Consider the following 11,676-nt stretch of genomic DNA (forward strand, 5'->3'; position numbering starts at 1 on the left):
GGGGGGGGGGGGGGATGTGGAGGTAATGCTGTCCTAAGGCTCTTCCACAGCCATGCTCCTCCTGGCCACTGGTATCGTCCCTAGAGGAGCTTGTACGTGTGTCTGGTGCCCTGGTTCGTGTGGCTGTGACCCAGGGACGCCCCTTGATTGCCTGGCTCCGATGGCCAGCGGGGCTTGCATTCCTGGGTCCCATAGGGCTACAGCAAATGGAAGAACTGATCTTGGCTGGCTACTACCCGCCCCGGGCACTGTGCAGAGACAGCAGTCTGAAACACATGCCAAGTCTTTCTGTGCAAGAGGCATATTTGCTTGTCTTGGAACTTCGACCTAAGGGACAAGCCTCGGGTTTGGTGCATGTCTCGGGGCCAACTTCGGTGTTTTCTGGGGGTGGAGACCTGTGGTTGCCACATGTGCCCTCTACCTGTCACTTGCTCCAACTGGTGGGTATCTCTGAGTACAGCTTGTGTACATATCTAGTGCCCTTACTTTTGTGACTGCTGCCCAAAGGACATCCATTTACAGCCTGGTTTTGGTGGCCAAGAGGCTTGTGTTTACAGGTTCAAGAGACTAGCAAAGAAACAGTTCTTACCTGGCTACCCGCCACCACCACACCCCCCCCCCCGCCCCCCTGCCAGGGATCAGTGCAGAGGGAGGAGACAGAAATCCTGATCTCCCAGTCTTCTCCAGAAAGAGGCATATTTACATTCTTTAAGAGCTGTGGCCTTAGAGTCTGGTTCCCAATCAGCCTAAATCTAAGTGCTACTAAAATCTCCCCATTTGGGACTCTGGTAGATCTTAGAATACCCTCAATTACTGGGAACCACTAAAAACAAAGTAGGCTGCTTGGCAAGTCACAAATGTTTGAGAGAATCGAGCTAGGGCAGGGTTGAACAGTAGGTTTCATCTACACAAGACCAATCCTTCAAGGTGGGGAGGGAGTGACTTTTATCTGTGCATAGAAACCAACATAGAAAGTCAAGGAAAATGAAGGAACAGAAGACTATGTTCCCAATGAAAGAACAAGTTAAACCCTCAAAAGGAGAATTTAAGGAAATGGAGGTAAGTGATTTCCCTCTGATAGAGTTCAAAACAATGGTCATAATGATACTGAGCTCAGGAGAAGAATGGACCAAAAATGGAAAATTTCAACAAGAAGATAGAAAATATAGGAAAGTAGCAAACAGAAGTCACAGAGCTGAAGAATTCAATAACTGAACTAAAAAAAAAATACAATAGAAGGGTTCAAAAGTGGAATAGATGGAAAAGAAAGGATCAAGGGGCAGTAAAACTCATCTGTGGAATAGATGGAAAAGAAAGGATCAAGGGGCAGTAAAACTCATCCAATAAGAGCAGCAAAAAGAAAAAATTAAGATAGCTTTAGGAACTATGGGACATTAAGGAGACCAACATTCATATTGTAGGAGTCCCAGAGGAGAAGAGAGAAGACTTTTTGAAGAAATGACTGAAAATTTCCCTATCCTGGGGAAGGAAACAGACATACAGATTCAGAAGTCCCAGAGAGTTCCAAAAAGCAACCCAAAGAGACCCACACTGAGACACATTATAATTAGTGTCAAAAGTTAAAGACAAGGAAAGAGTCTCAAAAGAAGCAAGAAAAACATGTATAAGGACCCCATGTAAATCTAAAGCAGATTTTCCAGCAGGAATTTTGTAGGCCAGAAGGGACTGGTGCAACATATTCAAAGTAACAACAACAACAACAAAAACTGTCAAGCAATATAAGAATATTCTGCCCAGCAGGGGGGTTCTGACCCAAGATGGTGACATCGAAAGATCCTGAACTCACCAAATTACACCTGTGTACAGGGCAGTTACTCCTAAATAAGACCAGAGGGCCAGCTGAACAGCTTCTGCACAAGAAAAGAACAGTGAAAGAGAACAGCAAGAGAGATGGGGACAGGGTAAGGAAGGGACGCCCGCCCCCTCCCCCCCGGTCCCTGATGCAGTGAACGGCAGTGGGGAAGGAAAGTACTGAAGGACCTGGAACAGATTCCTCTCTCCTTAGGCAAGAAAAACAAAACAAAAAAATATGGTTTAGAAACAGCATATAGAAGAGCCAGTCCTCGAACCCTGCCAAATGGTAAGGGAGCCTCTGGACATCTTTCTGGAGGTGATGAACTGACAGACACAATGTATGTGGTATCTCCACCTCAAAAGCACAGACCAGTGTAAAGTCCAGGCACCCTAACCAGGGAGCCCCAGGCCCTTAGCTATCAGCAGCTTCAGCCATCCCAGCAAGGCAGCCAGCTACAGGGCCATGCACACTGGGACACCCCTGGTTAGTGCTTACTACAGCTCGTCTTTGTGCCAAGGTGACACAGGAGTACTCCAGACCCACACCACTTGACTTTCAGACAACTTGCTAGGGTACCTCTGGTGTAGAGTGCTCCAGAACCTCCCAAGTGACCTCTGGTTTAGAACCAGCTGCCTTGCCAGGGTTCCCCCTGCACAGCATCCCTGGGAACCCCTGGCCCATACCTGCACCAGTTTCAGCCACCGGCAAGAGCACACTCCCTACGTGGAGCACTCTGGCACACCCTCCACCTGCAAATGCCTCTGCTGCAGTTACATGGCAAGCACACTCCCTGAATGAGCACCCTGGGACACCCTGGTATGCACCCAATTCAGTTTCAGCTGTCCTGCCACTTTACCCTCACTGTGGAGAGTCCTGGGACAACCTGGTTTGCAAACACTTCAGCTTCAGCTGTCCTGCCAGGGCACATTTTGCATGGAGATCCCACAGACCACAGAGGCTTGCACCCACTTTAGCTTTAGCTGTCCTGACAGGGCACCCAATGCAAGACCCCTGAGACCACTGATCCACAACGCCCACAAGGTCCAGCCAGCCAGCACAAGTCACCAAGCACAGTCTACACAGGGGACCCCCATACACAAGACCATTCCTTCAAGTTTAAGAGAAGTAGCTATTCTACCTAACCCTTAGAAAAACACAGAAAGTCAAGCAAAATGGGGAGACAGAGGAATATGCTCCAAAACAATGAGCAAGACAGTACCTCAGAAGAATGAAAGAAAACAAAGATTACATGCCTAATAAAGAATTGAAAGTGATGATCATCAAGTTGCTCATCAAGCTAGAGAGAGGAGAAAAACTCAGACCTTTGATAGAGATAGAAAATATAAAAAAGAACCAGAGTTGAAGAATACAACAAATGAAATAAAAATACACTAGAGGGAATCAACAGATCAGCAGATGCAAAAGAACGTATCAGTGATCTGAAAGACAGGGTAATGGAAATACCCCAGCTGAACAGCAAAACGAAAAAAGTATTTTAAAAATGAGGAAAGGTTAAGGGATCTCTTGGACAACATCAAGCCAACATTTGCATTACAGGGGTCTCAAAAGAAGAAGAGAGAGAAAGGGGCAGAAAACTTAAGGAAATAATAGAAAAAAAAAACAAGCAAACAAAAAACTCTAACCTAGGGAAAACAATAGATATCCAGGTTCAGAGTTCCAAACAAGATGAACTCAAAGTCCACAGCACAACACATAATAATTAAAATGTCAAAAGTTAAAGATAAGAGAATTTTAAAAGCAGCAAGAGAGAAACAAAAAATTATGTACAGGGGAAACCCTATAAGGCTATCAGCTGATTTTTTTTTTCAGCAAAAACTTTGCAGGGAGGGGCATGATATATTAAAAGTAATGAAAGGAAAAAAACCTACAGCCAAAAATACATGGCAAGATTATTATTCAGATTTGAAGGAGAGATTAAGAGTTTTTCAGACAAAAAATAAAGGAGTTAATCACCCTATATCAGACATACGAGAATTGTTAAAGACAGTTGTTTAAGTGGAGAAGGAAGAACCATAACCAGACCAAAAAAAAATGTTAATAGAAAAGTAAAATATGACAGCATACATACAAAATGTGGAGAATTTAAAAGAAGTTTCTTGATTTTTTTTTTTTAGAATGTTTCTGAATTTAAATGATCATATAGGCTGCTGTATACTTAGGATGTTATATATGAACCTCATGGTAACCACAAACCCAAAATCTAACAGATACACAAGAAAATTAAAAAGAAAGTCAAACTTAACACTGCAGAAACTCAATCACAAAAAACAAGAGAAGAAAAAAAGAAAAACTACAAAAACAACCAGAAAACAAGTAACAAAATGGCAATAAGTACATGCTTATCAATAATTACCTTAACTGTAAATGGCCTAAATGATACAATTAAAAGATACAGGGTAGAGGAATATTTAAAAAAAAAAAAAAAGACTCATTTATATGTTGCCTATAGGAGAGGCACCTCACACGTAAGTCACATACAGACAGGAAGTGAAGGGATGGAGAAGCATTTACCATGCAAATGGAAGTGGGGGGGAGAAAGCCAAGGTATCAACCAGACAAAATAGACTTTAAAAGAAAGATGGTAGTAAGAGACAAAGAATGACATTACACAATGATAAAGGGGTCAGTCCAACAAGAGTGTATAACAATTGTAAATATCTATGCACCCAACATTGGAGGACCTAAAAACATAAAGCAAATATTAACAGATAAAGAGGAAACTTGATGGTAATAAAATAATAGTAAAGGATTGAACACCCCACTTACATCAATAGATGTATCATCCAGACAACTTATCTATAAGGAAACAGTATCTTTGAACAAAACATTAGACCAGATGGACATAACAGATATATAAAGAGCATTTCATCCAAAAACTACAGAATATATTTTCTTTTCAAATACACATGGAACATTTTCTAGAATAGATCACATGTAAAACGTGCCTCAGTAAATTTAAGATTGTACCACATATCTTTTCCAATCACAATGGTATGAAACTAGAAATCGATCACAGAAAAACAAATTTGAAAAAACACAAACATGGAGGCTAACCAACATAATTAAACAACCAATAGATCAATAGAGCAATCAAAGAAATTAAAAAACACATGGAGACTGATGGAAGTGAAAACATAATGGTCCACAATCTTTGGTATACAGTGAAAGCTGTTCTAAAAGAAAAATACAGGAAGTACCAACATGGTAGAGAAGTAGGGGGATCAAAGTTCCCTCATCTCTCAAACAAAGCAGTGTTGAAACTAAAGGACTTTGAACTCCAAGAGTCTGGGAGGGAAAGAGTCATACTTCAGGGACCCACCAGGACAACCTGACAGGCCATAGGTGAGTGATTGTGAACTGGGAGAGATAAAATGAGTGGAGGGGAGGGATCCCCTTCTGCAGAGACACAAAGGGAAGAGAAACAGAGGCTGGGGAAGCATAGGACTGTATCTGGACAAGAGAAAAACCATGGACTGGGATGGAGAAAGATCCAATCTCTAACTGAGGGTCTTTCTCACAACTGGGGCCAGCTGTCTGGATCGCACACCTGGGGAGGAAGGGACCCAGCCCCAGGCTCCGTGGCTAGGTCAGGGGCACAGTCCACAGTGGGGGGAAGCGATCCCCTCCCTGGAGTGCTGTGGGACAGGACAAAGCCTGCCTGTCCACCAGCCAGTGACCACGTATTGGGGGGCGAAGGGTAGCACTCCCCCAGTACCAGAAGTTTGAATCCTAGCCAAGAGCCAGGGCACGGGCATCAGTGGAGTGAGACAAACCGCCTCGTTTGCGCCTGTGGCACAGTGAGGACGGCTGGAACAGATTGTTTGTGGACACCTGGTCCGTGGAGGAGAGACCGGGGTATCACCATTTTTCTCCCCACCACCACCAAGGTGGGGCCTCAGGGATCAGTCCACAGGGCCCACAGTGGAGGAGGGACCAGCCTACACCAAACCACGCTGCTCTGCGCAGGTAACTGTATCTACTGGGACAGGGTAGACACTGTGGAACCAGACGGCCCCTCCTCCAGACCAGCGCTGGTGCATTGCCTGGATTAATTCTAGGACAATTCTTGTTATATAGATATATTCTCCCTTCCATTTCTCCTCTTATCTTTTCTCTCCTCTAGTCTGGTTACTCTGGTTTTTGGTTTGTTTCAACAGACATATTTAATCCATTCTCTTAATACACGTTCCACACCTCCTTCTTTATCCTCCTCTCTCTCTGGATTAAGCCATATAGTTTCTCCATCTGGTCAATTTTTATTTTTTCTTTCCCTCCCCGCTGCCCCTGTCATTTCTCTCTTTGTTTGGGATAAGGCCCCTTCCATCAGCACCGCCTCCACCCTGTTGTTTACTTGTAGCTGGTGTTTCTGGGGTTTTTTGTTTTGTTTTGTTTTGTTTTTGGTGTTTTTTTTGTGTGTTTGCATGCTTTTGGTTTTCTGTTTGTTTTTTGTTTGTTTTCCTTTCCAGGGCTACTTCAACAAACAAATCAAAGCACATCTAGTGGAGGGTTCAAAACATCACCATGAGTAGAGAGAGAAAATAACCAAAGTCACAACAAGAGAGAGCAAGTAACTCTCTCCAAAAAACACCTCCTGAAGGGCCAGGCCCTGGACAGTGTATGAGCCCTCTTTAATACAGTGCTTGCAGGTGCAGGGCACAAAACAGAAAACTAGCCAAAATGACAAAATAGAAGAATTTTCCTCAAAAGAAATTCCAGAAAGAAATGACAGCTAAAGGATTGCTCAAAACAGATATAAACAATATAACTGAACAAGAATTTAGGACAATAGTCATAAGATTAATTGCTAGACTTAAAGCATAGGAGACAGCAGAGAATCTATTGCTGCAGAGATCAAGGAACTAAAAAATAGTCATGATGCATTAAAAAATGTTGTAAGTGAGGTGCAAAATAAACTAGAGGCAGTGACAGTGAGAATTGAAGAGGCAGAGGGGAGAATCGGTTAAATAGAAGACAAAATTATGGAAAAAGAGGAAGCTGAGAAAAAGATTTTAAAAATTCTGGATCACAAGGGGAGAATTAGAGAACTAAGTGATTCAATGAAATGGAACAACATCTGTATCATAGGAGTTCCAGAAGAAGAGAGAGAGAAAGGGGCCAAAGGTATGCTTGAACAAATCATAGCTGAGAACTTCCCCAATCTGGGAAAAGAATCAGACATTGAAATCCCGGAGGCACAGAGAACTCCCTTCAGATGTAACTTGAATCAATCTTCTGCATGACATGTAGTGAAACTGGCAAAATACAAAGATAGAGAATTCTGAAAGCAGCTAGGGAATCAACAGGCCTTAACCTACAAGGGTAGACACTTAAGGGTAGTACCAGACCTATTTCCCGAAACTTGGCAGGCCACAAAGGAGTGGCAGGAAATTTTCAATGTGTGAATAGGAAAAATATTCAGCCAATAATCCTTTATCCAGCAAGCGTGTCATTCAGAATAGAAGGAGAGAGAAAAGTTTTCCCAAACAGAAACTGAAGGAATTCATCACCACTAAACTAACCCGACAAGAGATCCTAAGAGGGATTCTGTGAGTGTTGCAAAGACCACAAAGGACCAGAGACCTCACTACAAGCATGAAACTTACAGATAACACAATGACTCTAAACCCATATATTTCAATAATAACACTGAATGTAAATGGACTAAATGCTCCAACCAAAAGACATAGGGTATCAGAATGGATAAACAAAACAAAACAAACAAACAAAAAAACCATGTATTTTCTGTCTACAAGAGACTCATTTTAGACCTGAGGACACCTTCAGATTAAAAGTGAGGGGATGGAGAACTATCATGCTACTGGAAGTCAAAAGAAAGCTGGAGTAGCCATACTTATATCAGACAAACTAGATTTTAAATTAAAGACTGTAACAAGAGATGAAGAAGGACATTATATCATAATTATGGGGTCTATCCATAAGGAAGAGTTAAGAATTATAAATGTCTATGCACCAAATTCGAAAGCACCCAAATATATAAAACAACTAATCACAAACATAAACAATGCTATTGGTAAGAATGTGGTAATTGCAGGGGACTTTAATACTCCAGTTACAGGCATGGATAGAACATCTAGACAGAAAATCAATAAAGAAACAATGAACCTGAATGATACACTGGACCAGATGGACTTGACAGATATATTTAGAACTTTTCATCCTAAAGCAGCAGAATATACATTCTTCTTGAGTGCACATGGAACATTCTCCAAGATAGATCACGTACTGGGTCACAAAACAGCCCTCAATAAATATAAAAGAATTGGGATCATACCATGCACACTTTCAGATCACAATGCTATGAAACTTGAAATCAACCGCAGGAAAAAGTCTGGAAAACCTCCAAAAGCATGGAGGTTAAAGAACATCCTACTAAAGAATGAATGGGTCACTAGACAATTAAAGAAGAAATTTAAAAATATATGGAAACACATGAAAATGAAAACACAACAATCCAAACCCTTTGAGATGCAGCAAAGGCAGTCCTGAGAGGAAAATACATTGCAATCCAGACCTATCTCAAGAAACAAGAAAAATCTCAAATACAAAATCTAAGAGCACACCTAAAGGAACTAGAAGCAGAACAACAAGAAATACCAAACCCAGTAGAAGATGAGAAATAATAAAGATCAGAGCAGAAATAAACAATATAGAATAAAAAAAAAAACAGAAAAGATCAATAAAACTAAGAGTTGGTTTTCTGAAAAAATAAACAAATTGATAACCCCCTCGCCAGACTTATCAAAAAGAAAAGAGACAACCCAAATAGATAAAATCATGAAGGAAAGCAGATTTATCACAGCCAATCCCTCAGAAATATAAGCAATCATCAGGGAATACTATGAAAAATTATATGCCAACAAACTGGACAACCTGGAAGAAATGGACAAATTCCTAGACACCTTCACACTACCAAAACTCAAATGGGAAGAAATAGAAAATTTGAACAGACCCATAACTAGTGAAGAAATTTAATCAGTTATCAAAAATTTCCCAACAAATAAGAGTTCTGCACCAGATGGCTTCCCTGGGGAATTGTACCAGACATTTAGAGCAGAGTTAATACCTATCCTTCTCAAGCTGTTCCAAAAAATAGAAATGGAAGGAAAACTTCTGGACTCATTCTATGAAGCCAGCATTACCTTGATTCCTAAACCAGAGACCCCACAAAAAAGAACTACAGGCCAATATCCCCAATGAACATGGATGCAAAAATTCTTAACAAGATACTAGCAAATCGAATTCAACAGCATATAAAAAGAATTATTCACCATGATAAAGTGGGAGTCATTCCCGGGCTGGCTGCAGAGCTGGTTCAATATTCACAAATGAATCAGTTTGATCCATCACATTAATAAAAGAAAGGATAATAACCATATGATCCTGTCAATAGATGCAGAAAAAGCATTTGACAAAATACAACAACCTTTCTTAATAAAAACCCTCAAGAAAGTCGGGATAGAAGAATCATACTTAAACATCATAAAAGTCATATATTAAAATCCCACAGCTAATATCATCCTCAATGGGGAAAAACTGAGAGCTTTCCCTCTGAGATAAGGAATATTACAGGGATGTCCACTCTCACCACTGTTGTTTAACATCATGTGGAAGTTCTAGCATCAGCAATCAGACAACAAAATGAAATCAAAGGCATCAAAATTGGCAAAAAAAAAAAAAAAAAAAAGAAGTCAAACTTTCACTTTTTGCAGACAACATGATACTCTACATGAAAAACCCGAAAGACTACCAAAAGACTCCTAGAACTGATACATGAATTCAGCAAAGTCGCAGGGTACAAAATCAATGTACAGAAATTGGTTGCATTTTTACACACCAATAATGAAGCAACAGAAAGGGAAATAAAGAAACTGATCCCATTTGCAATTGCATCAAGAACTATAAAATATCTAGGAATAAACCTAACCAAAGATGTAAATACCTGTATGCTGAAAACTATAGAAAGCTTATGAAAGAAATTGAAGAAGACACAAATGGAAAAACATTCCATGCTCATGGATTGGAAGAATAAATATTGTTAAAATGTCAACACTACCCAAAGCAATCTCACAGTCAATGCAGTCCCAATCAAAATTGCACCAGCATTCTTCTCAAAGGCAGAACAAACAATTCTAAAATTTGTATGGAACCACAAAAGACCCCAAATAGCCAAAGCAATATTGAAGAAGAAAACCAAAGCGGGAGGCATCACAATCCCAGACTTTAGCTTCTACTACAAAGCTGTAATCATCCAGACAGTATGTTATTGGCACAAAAACAGACACACAGACCAGTGGAATAGAAGAGAAAACCCAGAATTTGACCCACAAACGTATGGCCAGCTAATCTTTGACAAAGCAGGAAAGAGCATCCAATGGATAAAAGACAGTCTCTTTAGCAAATGGTGCTGGGAGAACTGGACAGCAACATGCACAAGAATGAACCTAGACACTTTCTTGCACCATACACAAAAATAAACCCAAAATGGATGAAAGACCTAAATGTGAGGCAGGAAACCATCAAAACCCTAAAGGAGAAAGCAGGCAAAAACCCCTTTGACCTCAGCTGCAGCAATTTCTTACTCTACATATCTCCAAAGGCAAGGGAATTGAAAGTGAAAATGAACTATTGGGACCTCATCAATATAAAAAGCTTCTGCACTGCAAAGGAAACAATCAACAAAAGTAAAAGGCAACCACAGGAATGGGAGAAGATATTTCCAAAGGACATATCAGATAAAAGGTTAGTATCCAAAATCTGTAAAGAACTTACCAAAAAACACCAGGGCAGAAGACATGAATAGGCAGAAGACATGAATAGACACTTCTCCAAAGAAGACATCCAGATGGCCAACAGACACACAAAAAGATGCTCAACATCACTCATCATCAGGGAAATACAAATCAAAGCCACACTGAGACACCACCTCACACCAGTCAGAGTGGCTAAAATTAACTCAGAAAACAACAGATGCTGGTTAAGGATGTGGAGAAACGGAAACCCTCTTGCACTGTTGGTGGGAATGCAAGTGGTGCAGCCGCTCTGGAAAACAGTGTGGAGGTTCCTCAAAAAATTAAAAACATAACTACTCTATGATCCAGCAATTGCACTACTAGGAATTTACCCAAGGGATACAGGAGTGCTGATGCATAGGGGCACATGTACCCCAATGTTTATAGCAGCACTTTCAACAACAGCCAAATAATGGAAAGAGCCTAAATGTCCATCAGCTGATGAATGGATAAAGAAGATGTGGTTTATACATACAATGGAATACTACTTGGTAATGAGTAAGAATGAAATCATGCCATTTGCAACAACGTGGATGGAACTGGAAAGTATTATGCTGAGTGAAATAAGTCAGTCAGAGAAGGACAGATATCATATGTTTTCACTCATATGTGAATCTTGAGAAACTTAACAGAAGGCCATGGGGGAAGGGGGAAAATAGTTACAAACAGAGAGAGAGGGAGGCAAACCACAAGAGACTCTTAAATACAGAGAACAAACTGAGGGTTGATGGGGGGAGCAGAGGATAGAGGAAAATGGGTGATGGGCATTGAGGAGGGCACTTGTTGGGGTGAATAGTGGGTGTTTTATGTAAGCCAATTTGACAATAAATTATATTCATAAAATAAATTTTTTTTACAGAGTACAAAATAAAAAATAAAGTAATTAAAGAAAAGAAAAATATATAGCAAAATGAGCCTATGTTAAGAAACAAGAAAAAGCTCAAATAAGCAATCTAACCCTACACCTAAAGGAACTAAAAAAGGAAACCAAGGCCAAGGTGAGAGAAGAAAGGGTAATAAAGATAAGAA

The sequence above is a fragment of the Felis catus genome, chromosome A1 (assembly GCF_018350175.1).
Source record: "Felis catus isolate Fca126 chromosome A1, F.catus_Fca126_mat1.0, whole genome shotgun sequence".
NCBI classification, from domain to species: domain Eukaryota; kingdom Metazoa; phylum Chordata; class Mammalia; order Carnivora; family Felidae; genus Felis; species Felis catus.